The 13,079-nt window shown below is 41.8% G+C and overlaps 1 protein-coding gene across 1 annotated transcript in view; it reads left to right on the top strand.

Moving 5' to 3' along the window:
- Window positions 1-13,079, top strand: part of LOC111141173 (phosphotyrosine interaction domain containing 1) — a 225,127-nt gene that overhangs the window by 175,986 nt on the left and 36,062 nt on the right. The window lies entirely within an intron of this gene.

The following is a 13,079-nucleotide window of genomic DNA, read 5'->3' as shown; positions in this document are numbered from 1 at the left end:
TTCATGTGAGTTACGCTAACAATTTTGAGTTTTCCTCATTTGATTAATTATCGTTGAGATTCCCGCTAGATGAGTCCTAGTGGGAAAGTGTGTCCCTGTGTCCATGTGTGCTGCGGTCTCCCTAAACTCTCCTGGCCTTGAGAATTCTGTGGTATTTCTCCTGAGCTACTTGCAAGTGCTTCCGCTTTTGGCTGCCTTGCCCTGTCCGTCCCGACAGGCATCGGGATGCATACACCATCCCGCCGCCTGTCGTCTGTCCGCCATTTAACTTGACGCAGTGTGCGCTCCTTGCCTTCCCTGGATGAAGTAAACACCTTTCAGGGCAGGCACTGAAGTGGCTTTATAAACTAGAAGTCTTATTTTGTAATTCAGGGCCAAGAAGCTTAGGGGACCCCATATGGCACCTTCTCCCTGCTGCCGTGATTCATCCTGTTGCTGCCCAGAGGTCCTTCCTAAAATACCATGTGCATCAAGACGCTGTTGCTCTCCCCAGCTTGTCAGTGGCTCGTTGTCGGCTGCTAAATCATCCCCAAGACTCCTGGCCAGCTCTAATTCTCACTGTCTCCTAGATTAAAACCTCGACTACAACCAGCTTTTCTCTCAGTGTTTTCTCTCGTACTGCCTCTGAATCTGTTCTCTATCTTAGGAGCGTACATCGTATGTTGCATTGTAATCGTTTGCTCTTCCCTGTGAGATTCCAAGCTTCTGAAAACACAGTCACTGTGCCTTACCTCCCTTTGTCACCTGGGGGTTTGTATCAGCCCGCCATGCCTAAGTACTCAGAAAGCATTGGCTAAACTGATTTGAACACGCCTATTAAGAGATCATTTAATAAATATGTATTGAGTCCCTACTGTGGTCCCGCACTCTGCCAATGGCTGAAAGACGAGAGGCGAACAGGATGTACCGTCTGGCCTTGAGAAGATCCTGAGTTCCTGGAGAAAGACGTGGGCTCACTTGTTCCATGACGAGAGCTCTAAGTGAGGTGTGCGTGAGGTGTGAGCACAGAGGTCAAAGCACCCTATTCCACCTGGTGGGCTAGGGGAAGACTGGATAGGCAACTTGGAGGACGTGACATTTGGACGGTATCTTGAGATGAGGGGGCATTCGCAGAGTGAGTCATTGCAACAGAATGGGGGATGGGAGAGCCATTCTGGCCCAAGAACACAGATGTGTGCAAGCATAGATGTATGTAAGGGGATGTGCCATCAAGGCAATGGGCTCAATTTATTAGAACCTACGAGCCAGTTGTAAAAATAAGGCTGCAAGAGTAGGCTGAAGCCAGATTACAGGAAGCCTCAAATGCCTTGAGTTTTGCACAGTAGACCCTGAGTGGCCATGAAAGGCTTTTCGGGAAGTAATGTGTGATGAGATTTATAGTTTATCCTTCTTCCTTGATTCTTTCACATGAGCATGGGAAGATGATGATTTGCCTGAATGTTGGCCCGGCAGCTGGCTGCCTGCATCTGTGCTCTTTGGTGACCCTGCAGTGTGGCCCGAGAGGGGAGCCAGAGGGAGTGCAGAGAAGAGTGGTCATGGCCGGTGGAAACTGGTCCTGCCTCACTCCCCCCCTCCCCTTGTTTCTGGCTGCCCAACTGCCCGGGGCTGAGCTCCCTCACTTCCTCTGGAGAGGGAGAATCCTGCTGGACCCTGACTCACAGCTTCCGCGCTCACTGTTCCTTATCCATCTCCTTCCTCTGTGCCTCCTGTAGCTTCAGCCACGTTGCCCTGCTCTGGAATATCTGATGCAGTGTCTGCTTCAAAACCCTCTTTTCTTCCTCCACAGTCCCCTGGGGAAACAATAAACACTTGATAGATTTCAGTCACTTGGTCTAGGGTCTGTTCTTTCAACTTCCAGATTTACTGATTCTTGAAAGAACACAGAGAGGAAAGTTTGTCTTCTCTTCTTTCTTTCCATGCCACTAGTTATCTCTTAAGTGGAACAAACTGAGAAGCTGAAAATCCCTAAGAAACCCTCTATTACCCCATTGTCTGCCACATGACTTGAGTATCATGGGCACTTGCGTGGAGGAAGTTGGGGAACCAGTGATAAAAACGAAGCTGGAAGCAGAGTGGAGAAAATGACCGATAACGATCGAAGCAGGAGGAAAGGGCTTCAGAGGAGGTACTTTTACGAAACCTCTTTAGAGCTCTCGTATCTTTTGCTCCTCGGAGGATATATTCTTGGCAATTTGAAAAAACGTTTTATGTATATGTAGTAAAATACATAGAGTAAAACACATGCTCCATCCTTGGAAAATCTTGTGAAATCGGGAAAATAGAGATAATGAATAACTATTTTGAGTGCAGCAAGCCTTATAGCAGTCATGACAAATAAGAAATGTCCCCAAGAGACTTTTCTGAGGCTAAAGTAGAATTCCATGGATCCTCACTTAGGCTCACGCTCACCGTGGGCTTTGACTTATAAACGTGCTTTGACTTCTGATTTATGATACCTTAGAAAACACAACAGCAACAACGGCCAGAAGTAGGTCCTTTACATAAACTCCTTTTTGTAATTTCCAATTTATTTTGTCTCTTTATATTTTAAACTGATGCTCCCACAAGCACTTGGTATTACAAACAGTTCTGCGTTGGAAACTTAACAGGACTTGTTTTGTTTAGTGATGATATAAAAGCATTTTTATTTAAACTACTCTTACTCACCTCGGCATTTCCCCCAATTTTCCTCATTATTTTCAGTAAAGTGGTATTCTTCTCTTTGTAAAAATAATTAAATAAATAAATAAATAGATAAATAAATAGATAAAAATAGAGGAACAAGAATAAAAAAGTCATTTTGACATGATGTGAATGTGCATTTAACCTGGTAATTAGCCAATAAGATGGGTTTTTCTAGTTTTACCTCCCTGGAAAAACAGACTCCGTATCAGCACATTTCATATTATGTCACAGAAAGAAGGAGTGTTTGACCGGGTCCCTATCTATTTTGCTTCTGCAGCTCCTAGCATGCTGTCTGGATTGGTCCTAGACCTTCAAGGACAAGGTCTAAGCTCTTTGGGTAACTGGTGGCACTCAGCATGGTAGACTGTGTGGAGTTATTCAGGAGTAACACCTTGAGGAATTCATGAATGTATTTTCCTAGAGTTGTGTATGTACATTTCTCAACACACATGGCTATCTTGGTTACAGATGTGATTCAAGTCACTTTTTAGGTTTTCATTATGGTTATATTTCAGAGTTCATTTAAAAATTAATGATTATCTTTTCCCTTAAAAGCAGTCCTTCTATGTTCATGGACACATGGTAGGCGTGACAGATGGGCCTGGCCTTTGTGAAAAACAGGAAAGAGACTACACGTTATGTAGTCTGTTTTACTAGAATACTAAAGATAAAATCTCCTAGTGTGTGTATTACATAATTACAAATTCTGCACTTTTAGTGCACGGATGGAAAAAATTAAAAAAGAACACATAGTCATTGAACAAAGTTTAGTGCCTGTTTTTTTCTTAGATTTCCTCCACAGCAAGCTCAGATCACCTTGAAATCTCTGTGTGTATGTTGCCATCCATTTACAGACTGTTGGTCATTTATAGAAAACAGAGTTGTTCATTGTTTTTTGTTTCATAATTCATTTACATCGTTTATCATCACAATTGTATTTCCAAAAGCTATTTGATATCCTTGACATGTTTTAGACTGGGGTAATCATGTCACTTCTACCCTAATTAATTAAAAATAGGTAAATGCCTTCTGATCCTTGGGTTCTTTCGAGTCCCTCTTCATTGGAGAATTATGAAGAATCGTGAGATTGTATTTATTTTTATTTTTTAAAAATTTTATTTAACTAATTTTAAGTTAATTTTTTGAGAAAGAGATTGAGCAGGGGGAGTGGCAGGGGGACAGGGATGAGAGAATCTTTTTTTTTTTTTTTTAAAGATTTTATCTGTTTATTTGACAGAGATCACAAGTAGGCAGAGAGGCAGGCAGAGAGAGAGAGAGAGGCGGAGGCAGGCTCCCTGCGGGGCAGAGAGCCTGATGCGGGGCTCGATCCCAGGACCCTGGGATCATGACCTGAACTGATGGCAGAGGCTTAACCCACTGAGCCACCCAGGCGCCCCGGGATGAGAGAATCTTAAGCAGACTCCCTGCTGAGCACAGAGCCCAAGGTAGGAGCTCCATCTCAGGACCCTGAGGTCATGACCTGAGCTGAAATCAAGAGCAAGATGCTTAACCGACTGGCCACCTAGGTGCCCTCTGAGATTGAATTTAATGCAGGAAATTATTATCTCCTAAATTCACTAGTTCTCTGTACAAATGTGCACCAGTTTTGCTACGAAACAATACTGTTGCAAAGATACTGTAAAAAGCCCTCATGCTTGGTCCTGTTGTCTTGCTTGCTTCTCATACTCTCTCCCTCCCCTCCTTCCTCTCTTTTCCCCATTTTCCACTTGTCTCCAATTTAAATTCCCTCTGTTGCTGCTCTCCCACCCTTCTTTTGTTACTGTTTTTCTTCCAAATTATCTTTGGGGCTGTGATTTGCTCCGATTTTCAGGGATGGGTCCATGTCCCAGAAAACCTAGACGACTGAGAAGCTGTTGATAGAAATCAAATATCTTCCACATCATTAACTGAGCAGGCTGTAGCATTGATGAAACTTCTTGTACTGTTTCCATAAACAGGTTTCACTATCAGATTTACCATTTATAAGCCCCGGAAGACCTAAATGTAAATTTTAGTTTATCTGTTCGTAACGACTGATTTATGCTTTAATGAATTCTATTTCGGAGACATTGTAACAACAGCACATTTAATTTGGATGCTGCAGGGAGATGATAGAGCCCCATGAAAGAGAATACGTATTTTCTTAATCGTGTGCAAATGATACTGTTTATATGGACTTACATGCTCTGATTTCCCTGGATCATTTTTCTAGCCTCTAAAATAAGAAATTAAGGTTTGATATAAACTTATTTTCTTTCAGCTTTATTTCTAATAGCCAGAGTGTTTACGAGCCCAGACATTCTGGCTTCCTCCAAAATTGCCTTAAATGATAAACATATATTCACCAACTTAGGGCAAGTTATGCTGACTTCAATTTTGCTGAAATCCAGTAGACAGAGGCTCATTTGGATCTGCTGTAGTAGTTTGTTGATTTCTCTAAGAGGTGATTTCAGTTCTCTTGCACTCCGTGATGTCTAGACTTCCTAGTGAATATTTATAAGGTAGTCCAGGGCAAGGTCTCTGTCTAACATAAGGGGATGGCATTGGCTCCATTAAAGACAGGAGACTATTGGTCTTGTCAGAAGACATGTCTATTTCAACCTCCAGCAATACAAAACAGGGCAAGGCATGAAGCCCCAACTTAATCCTCCGATTTTCAGATAAAGCTTACTTTTTGCAATAAATTGTCTTTTAAGCTGCCTATAGTTATTTGGTCAAATGCCAGCTTAAAGATGGCAGCAATTACCCAATTTGTGAAGATAACCCCATTTTAGGTCATGCAATTCAGTGTAAGCGCCTTGCAGAGTAGTGCTGTCTGTATTACAGCACTGGGGTGATAGGGAGGTCTTTGAAGCTTAGATTCCAATTTTGCAAGCTCTCTGATACCTTTTAGAAGCTCCTTATTTTCCCCAAAGATCTTTTTGCACCCAGTTAGGATCCTTCCCACCTGATGAAAGTCCTGTCTCTGTGTTCACAGTAGCTGCAGAGCCAACATCAAGTTTGGGGAGTCCATTGGCTTGAAAATAGCAGAAACAAAACTGCCAAATCCATAAAAGTTTTTAATGTGGCAACTTTAAAAGAAAGCCACAGCTAAAATGCCCATGAACTTGAAAGTCTATTACTAGATTTGAGCAAACATTTATAGTTTCGTATAAAGTTAGTAGACATCTGGACAGTTAAAATTATAATAGTTAGGGGTGCCTAGGTGGCTCAGTGGGTTAAAGCCTCTGCCTTTGGCTCAGGTCATGATCCCAGGGTCCTGGGATCGAGCCCCGCATCGGGCTCTCTGCTCAGCGGGGAGCTTGCTTCCCTTCCTCTCTCTCTGCCTGCTTCTCTGCCTACTTGAGATCTTTGTCTGTCAAATAAATAAATAAAATCTTTAAAAAAAATTATAATAGTTAAACTTGTAAGGTTTTGTAGATATTCCATTTCTAATGATATATTATCATCTCTTAGCCTATTACTGTTTGTGAACTTTTATTTTTTTTAAATTTTTAAAAAAGATTTTATTTATTCATTTGACAGATAGAGATCACAAGCAGGCAGAGAGGCAGGCAGAGAGAGAGGAGGAAGCAGGCTCCCTGCTGAGCAGAGAACCTGATGCGGGGCTCCATCCCAGGACCCTGGGATCATGACCTGAGCCAAAGGCAGAGGCTTTAACCCACTGAGCCACCCAGGCACCCTACTGTTTGGGAACTTTTAAAAAAGTATAGAAGGATGCCTGGCTTATAATGAAATAGTGAGTTGCTGTATTTGATTTTTTGACATGCCTAGTGCTAGACGGATGCACTCAGTCATATTATGCCTTAGAAAATGCAAATGCAGCTGACAAGAGAACATAATCATTATTTGTGTCGATTTGTATATGATCCCATGGGTGTTCAGAACTGGTAAAGAAGATCCAAGTTTGAGAATATCAAATGAAAAATTTCAATATTATGGCTGTTGTAGAAATTAAATTACTTTTTACTGGACTATGTGAAAAATGTTTTCATCCATCAAAAAATAGTGTTTAGAAATGAAATGGGGAATTCTTATCATGGGGCCATAATTTATTCACCGTAAACATCTTTCAGCCCATAGATGGCAATGGTTTCAAAAAGTTGTCTACGCTTATAAACTAGGAGATGCTGAAGAGTTTTCTCTGACTGTGGGTCTTCCTCAATAGCCTCTTCTTTCCTACCTAAATTATTTCTGAGTCAGAATTATAATTTCCTCCTGGGGGATTTAATCATATCAGTAGTTTGGCATGTCTATAGTTCCATGCATGACAGAAAGCTGTTTGAAAAAAACAAGACAAAACATCACTGTATATATGAGGGAATGGCTATGGCCAGCTGGACTCCATCTGTTCTCCATTTTCCCCCATCTGTAAAATGGGATAATAATAGTATCTATCATAGAGTTGTTATTAAATGACACTCATAGAGTTGTTATTAAATGGCATAGTGAATGTGAAATCCTCAACAGAGGGTCTGATGCTTATGTAGAACTCAGAAAATATTCAGCAGTAACTGCAAAAAAACAATGGCAACAACTACACCGGAACCTCAATGAGAACGAGCCTCACTTGCGGCCAGTGTGTTACACTCACTAACATGGTGTGTAGCTTCGGGCATTCTAAAGTTCTAGAAAGGACGGTTGCAGGTGGGAATTATAACTTCTCTCCTGGGGTCCCTTTAGAAAGAGTCCATCTGGTAGCCCATGGATGAAACCCTTCAACTCAGAGGTGCCTCTTGTTTCAAGGTTTTTCACTGTTTTTGTTGTTTTCTTTTTTTGCTTTTTAAAAAAAAATTTATAGTGAAAATGCATTGAAAGAACGTAATTTTCTACTCTTCTTTAGTTTTGGTAATATTTATTTATTTATTTATTTTTTAAAGAACCAAAGGAAATTAAACATGAATACATGTGTTGATGTCCCTTTGCGGAATGGATGTCTAAATGTAGATGTGGATTTCTGAGCATTGCAACATATGAAACACATACCAGCCTGCCAAAATCCTCTCCCTGAGCCATATATAAATTGTTTGGGAAGGTTTGTACACACTTGTAATGAAGAGTCTGACTTCAATTTTTGATGTTTGACTGCTGACAGTGTTTGAGTCTCCCGCCTGCATCTGACGAAGCTGATCAGGAAGCCCAGATGCTCCGTCCTCTGGTGCCGTGGGCACCCACATTCGGGGTCCTCACCCTTTCCCAGCCCCTAAGTATTATGAAAACCTCAAGCCAGTTGCCCTTCCCTCCTCTCTCAAGTTGTCATTTTGATGTCTGCCCTCCCCTCCCCACAAACATTTTATATCTTCTTGGTCTATATGTGTGTGGGGGGGGTGGTTGTCACCAGTCTCAATATTCAAAACAAATTTGGGGTGGAGGTCTAGCCTCATCCCATGGAGTGGCCACAATAATACTGGATATAAAGTTTACTATCAGAACTTCTTATCTGCATTTTAGATGTATTTGCCTGTTCTAAATATTGTCAGAAGGAAATAATAGTGATAACAACAAAGTCCTTACTTTCTGATAAGTATTATATTAAGCCTTTAAGTGGGTTATTTCCTGTACTTCTACAACTGCCATTTGATCCATAATGTCCTATTTTCAGGGACAGAGACCCAAAAAGATTAAATTACAGTTTCAATGTACATAAGTAGTAAATGGCCAAGGTGGGATTTGAATCCAGGCAGTGTGGGTTCAGTACCTCTCTGCTCCGTTGCCTTTCCATTCGTATAAACCTACCATACAGTCTTTGTAAAGCATTTAATTGAGGAAATCATCTTTATCTTCCTCTTTTCAGCCCTCACATATTAAAAAAAGAGGTTATAGCACACATCCGAAGCTGTATACAATATGGTGGTCTCGAGCCAATTCTCATGCACGAGAACAGGGCTCCTTTCTCCCAAGCAGACACTGGTCCTGTGCCTAGCAGGCAACTGACAAATGTTTCTTAAAGTGAAATAATGTGCCAGTATTTAGATATGAGTGCTTTCTGTCTTCTGGCTTTTTTTTTCCTCTTGACTTCTCTTGTCAAATTATTGATTTGTGCTTGTGGGTGAAATGCTCTCAGAAAAATCAGTTGGAATAATGGAGGAGAATTTTTTAAAAAATTACATACTTAAAGGAATATGTCATTTTACTGATAAAACAGTAATGATATTTTAGGGCTTGGAATTCCGTGGTAGTTTGTATCATAGGTGCTGGAATTACACCTGATTATATGTATCTATGATTGACCATCTGGATGGTGAGCCCTGAGAATACAAAGCTAACATCTTACAGAATTCTGCATCATTTACTGCACCTACAGACCTTCACACATGGGCATTTCTCAGTAAATGTTCACTAAGTTGTTAAATTATGAAACTATGTCTAAAATGCATAGATTATACCTTGGAGACATGGCCACCAGATACCATGCCGTTCCGTCTGATTTATGCTTATCAACTCTGGTCCCTAAAGTAAGGCAGGACTATTTTCTCCACTGCCTGGAGCTTCATAGAGAGTAAATTCTAGAACTGTGACTCATTCACTGTCATCAACATCACATCAACCATGACTTCTGCCACTCTTCCTTTCTATCTGGAGTTGAGATCTTAAAACCCTAAGCTTATTGTCCCTGGAGAGGAAGATCTTTGAAATATATTCAGCTGCTTATTTATTTATTTTTTTTCTAATAAACCTATCTGGAAATCCTTTGTTTTCAAAAAGATGGAATATGGGAGAAGAATATGTAGTTTTCCTACCTGACCCTGCTTTCCACCTCATCTCATCTAAAGTCTTCTCATTAAAGAAAGGGAAAACATTTTGATTATGGTTATTTAGGGACTAAAATTTAAAAGACATCTTAAGACTGGAGCTGGGGATGGTTAGTGTGAGAAAGATGTTCTGCCTTGAAGAGGAAAAGGACAGAAGGCAGGAAGGGAGTTCCAGGCAGAGTTTCTAGGCATCCTGAGAGGAAGGTGCTGGTGTGGGCTGTGTAGACTTTGGAACCAGACAGTCTGTCCTCAGTTGAAATCCTAGACTTGACTTTAGTGAAAGCAGCAGGCCCTTCTGTGGGCAAGTTACTTAACCCCTGTTGAGGGGACGGTCTCTTTCTCTTCATCTACACAATGGAGACACTGATTTTCACCTGCAGGGTTGTTGTGAGGAAGAAATGGACCCCAGTAGTCACAGCTGGCCCTCTGCCAATAATCCCTCCATTAGAACAGATCCCCATGTCCATGAAACACAACTGCCCTCACCCCTCCAGCACCAGATGTCATAGAGGCTAGCTCATGTTCAGACCCAGACACACTTTTGATCTCAACGAAGTCACAAAACTCTGTTACTCAGTTCCTCCATGAAGGAAAGAGAAACAATAAATTTGGTCTAAATACCTGTAGTTGACAGAATAACATAGTAGAAAGGAAGCTCCAAATCATCCTGATTTAATTACTTAACAATTTTTGTAAAGGATGCTTGCCTTCCAGAGGATGTCATCTTGAGTCAAAGACGAGTGGCTGCATTCAGTACAGGTGGACAGTATAATTTTGTGGAATATGTTGGGGTTTGCTGCAAGCCATGCTGATGAATAAAGGGGGGGGGGTGGAGACAAACCTCACACTGAAAGCATTAGAGACCAGCCCTGCAGCCATCTAGATCCCGACACCATGAAGATTGTGTTCTGACACACTGTACCTCCCTAGGTCACGCTCATGTCTTCCCTGATAGTCCTCCCCAGTGTTACTCCCCTTCTCAAGGTCAGGGAAGCCCTTGGCTGGGCTCTACAAATACACATGACAATGTGGCCATCACAGCAAAAGACTTTACAGTTGAAAAGGCCCAGACCTTGACATACAAATGCTCCATACAGTGCACGCGTGGAGTTGGAGGTGAGAGCGTCACAGAGCTCAGTGTGAGGCCACAGCTTGGAGAGGAATGGCGAAGGTTATGGGTGGGTCAGGGAAGGTCCTATCTGCCAGGCCACGGAGATTAGACTTCATCCTGTGGGCAGGAGGCATTTCATGGGTGACTTCGTGGACGATGGATTTGGGAAGGGGGGTGGGTTGGAAGGAGGCAGGGTGACCCATGATGGCTAGGAAATGACTGCTGTCCTCCACATGAAGGACACTGAGGATCTGGAGCAGGACAATGGGAACAGACAGGACTGCACATGCTCCCATGGCAGGAAGTCAGTAGCTTCAGTGTCACAAATGAAGAACACCCAAGTCTGAACCAAGTCTGAAGTTGACTTTCCTCCCCTCCTCACCTGTGACCTGACACATCCTATTAAATCTCTTGAAGGTCTTGTATAAGCCCATCATCCCTATAATGACTTTAAACTGAAGAAAGAGAAAAAAGAAAGAGTTATTTAAAGATAACTATGGTACATATTTAAAAATTCAGTTATAATCAGTTCCTATGGAGTTAGAAGAAAACTTGTAGACAGGTGCAGTGTGGGCGTCCATGGGCTGAATGTGGGTGGGTCAGGCAACGCACACGAGGATGAGGACAGTAATTTTCCCACTGGCTTGCCGTGATGAAACTGGAGCCATTGGATGACTTCACGGAGAAGGGATTAGAGTTCAATATTCAAAAGGAGGCTTGAGTTCGCATGTCGTGTAGCCCCAAAACAGAAACTTGCTCTTTTTCAAATGTCTGTCTCTAAAGGGCCAGAGGATCGGGGTGGAACATTCTGAACATGTTCAAATCAAGCCCATGTGGCATCACGCTTTATGGAAAGGACTCGGCCTAGTGAAGCGGCCACGGTGCCTCACATATCAGCCAGGATACTAAGGCCACTGCTGTTTTGCCAGTGGTTTAGACCTCTATTTATATATATAAAAACAAGAATGGCTCGCAAGACGTGACTGTTCTAAGTCCTTGGCTAGTTCCTGTGTACATCTCAGGTTTCAGCCCAGGTGTTACCGTCTTTGAGGGAGGTTCTTTGACCTCTCTGGTCCCACTGAAATATTTCTCTTCTGTCACATAACACTTGGCAAATCGAATTGGAATTGGCCTGTCTGCCTGATAGACCATGAGGTCTTTGAAAGTAGGGACTGTTTGATTTGTGGGCTTTCAACACCTAGACAGTGCCTGGCATGCATTAGGCATTCGGTAAATGAATGAATGCAGAGTATCTTGGATTCTACTTTATACCAGCTCCTTTTGTGTTCATTTTGATAATCTAGTTCTGGTTTTCTTTTCTTTTTTTTCCTCCTCTTGTGGTGTGTGTGTGTGTGTGTGTGTGTGTGTGTGTGTGTGTTTGTCTTAAAACATAGTTCTGTAATGCCTGGTTTCCTTCCGCAGCAGTGGAGTGAGTTAGTAAGGCTGTTTGTAAATCCTTAGGTCACATGAAAAAGTACAAATTATACTGTTTTTGTATTCATAAAATATTTTAGTTGGAGCTTGTGCTTATATTCATAGTTTACTGTCAAGCAGACCAATTACTTACATCAGCCACTGGAGAATCCACATGACCGCTGGAGCAGAGCCCTCAGAAACAGGGTGGGAGAAGGTAGGAGGTGGTCAACATGGTAACACAGTCTGCTGAATTTATCAGCCAGGTGAATGCCTTCCACAGGTCTCTCTGATTTTTCTCACTTTTGCTGTTTCTTTTTTTAAAATCCCAAAAGTCCCATTGGTAACTCTATAAAAAGACATACAATGAAAAAAAAAATCTTTTCTCAAGAGGAAACTGTGACCTCAGTAAACCTTGGGAAAGACTCCATATGGTTTTAATCCTTTTGATTTAAAAATTGCCACGCACGTGTGTGTCTGTGTGTGCATTGCATGTGTGTGTGTGTTGGTGCTTTACTTGGATGCGGGTGTAAAGTGCGGAGGGATTTAAGACATTGTAACACGAAAGGCATTAATAGTCCTTCTGACAACAGAGACTTCCAAAACACAACAAAGCCAAATATTTCTACTTTCTCCAGAATCTTTTTGCAAGAATTGATCACAAAAGTGAGAAAAACAGTTGCCACCATTGCTTATCATGGATGTTCTATCAACTCTGTTTTGGAGAAAGGATTTTTTTTTCCTTTTCCTAAGGACTAGACTAGAACTTACTTTTTGTCAATGGAAGGCAACTCAAGAATCTTGGAATCTTTTTTTTTTTTTAAGATTTTATTTATTTATTTGACAGGGAGAGATCACAAGTAGGCAGAGAGAAAGAGGAAGAAGCAGGCTCCCCACTGAGCAGAGAGCCCAGTGTGGGGCTCGATCCCAGGACCCTGAAACCATGACCTGAGCGGAAGGCAGAGGCTTAACCCACTAAGCCACCCAGCTGCCCCAAGAGTCTTGGAATCTTGCTAGCAGTCAAAAGAAGTATTCCCTTCACAGTACTCAGATGAGCAGATTATTGTGTTTATTTATTTATTTAAAGATTTTATTTATTTATTTATTTATTTATTTAT

Source organism: Enhydra lutris, unplaced genomic scaffold (assembly GCF_002288905.1).
Source record: "Enhydra lutris kenyoni isolate GAN:26980312 unplaced genomic scaffold, ASM228890v2 scaffoldscaffold1, whole genome shotgun sequence".
NCBI lineage: Eukaryota > Metazoa > Chordata > Mammalia > Carnivora > Mustelidae > Enhydra > Enhydra lutris.
This window is presented reverse-complemented; position numbering and strand designations above follow the sequence as displayed.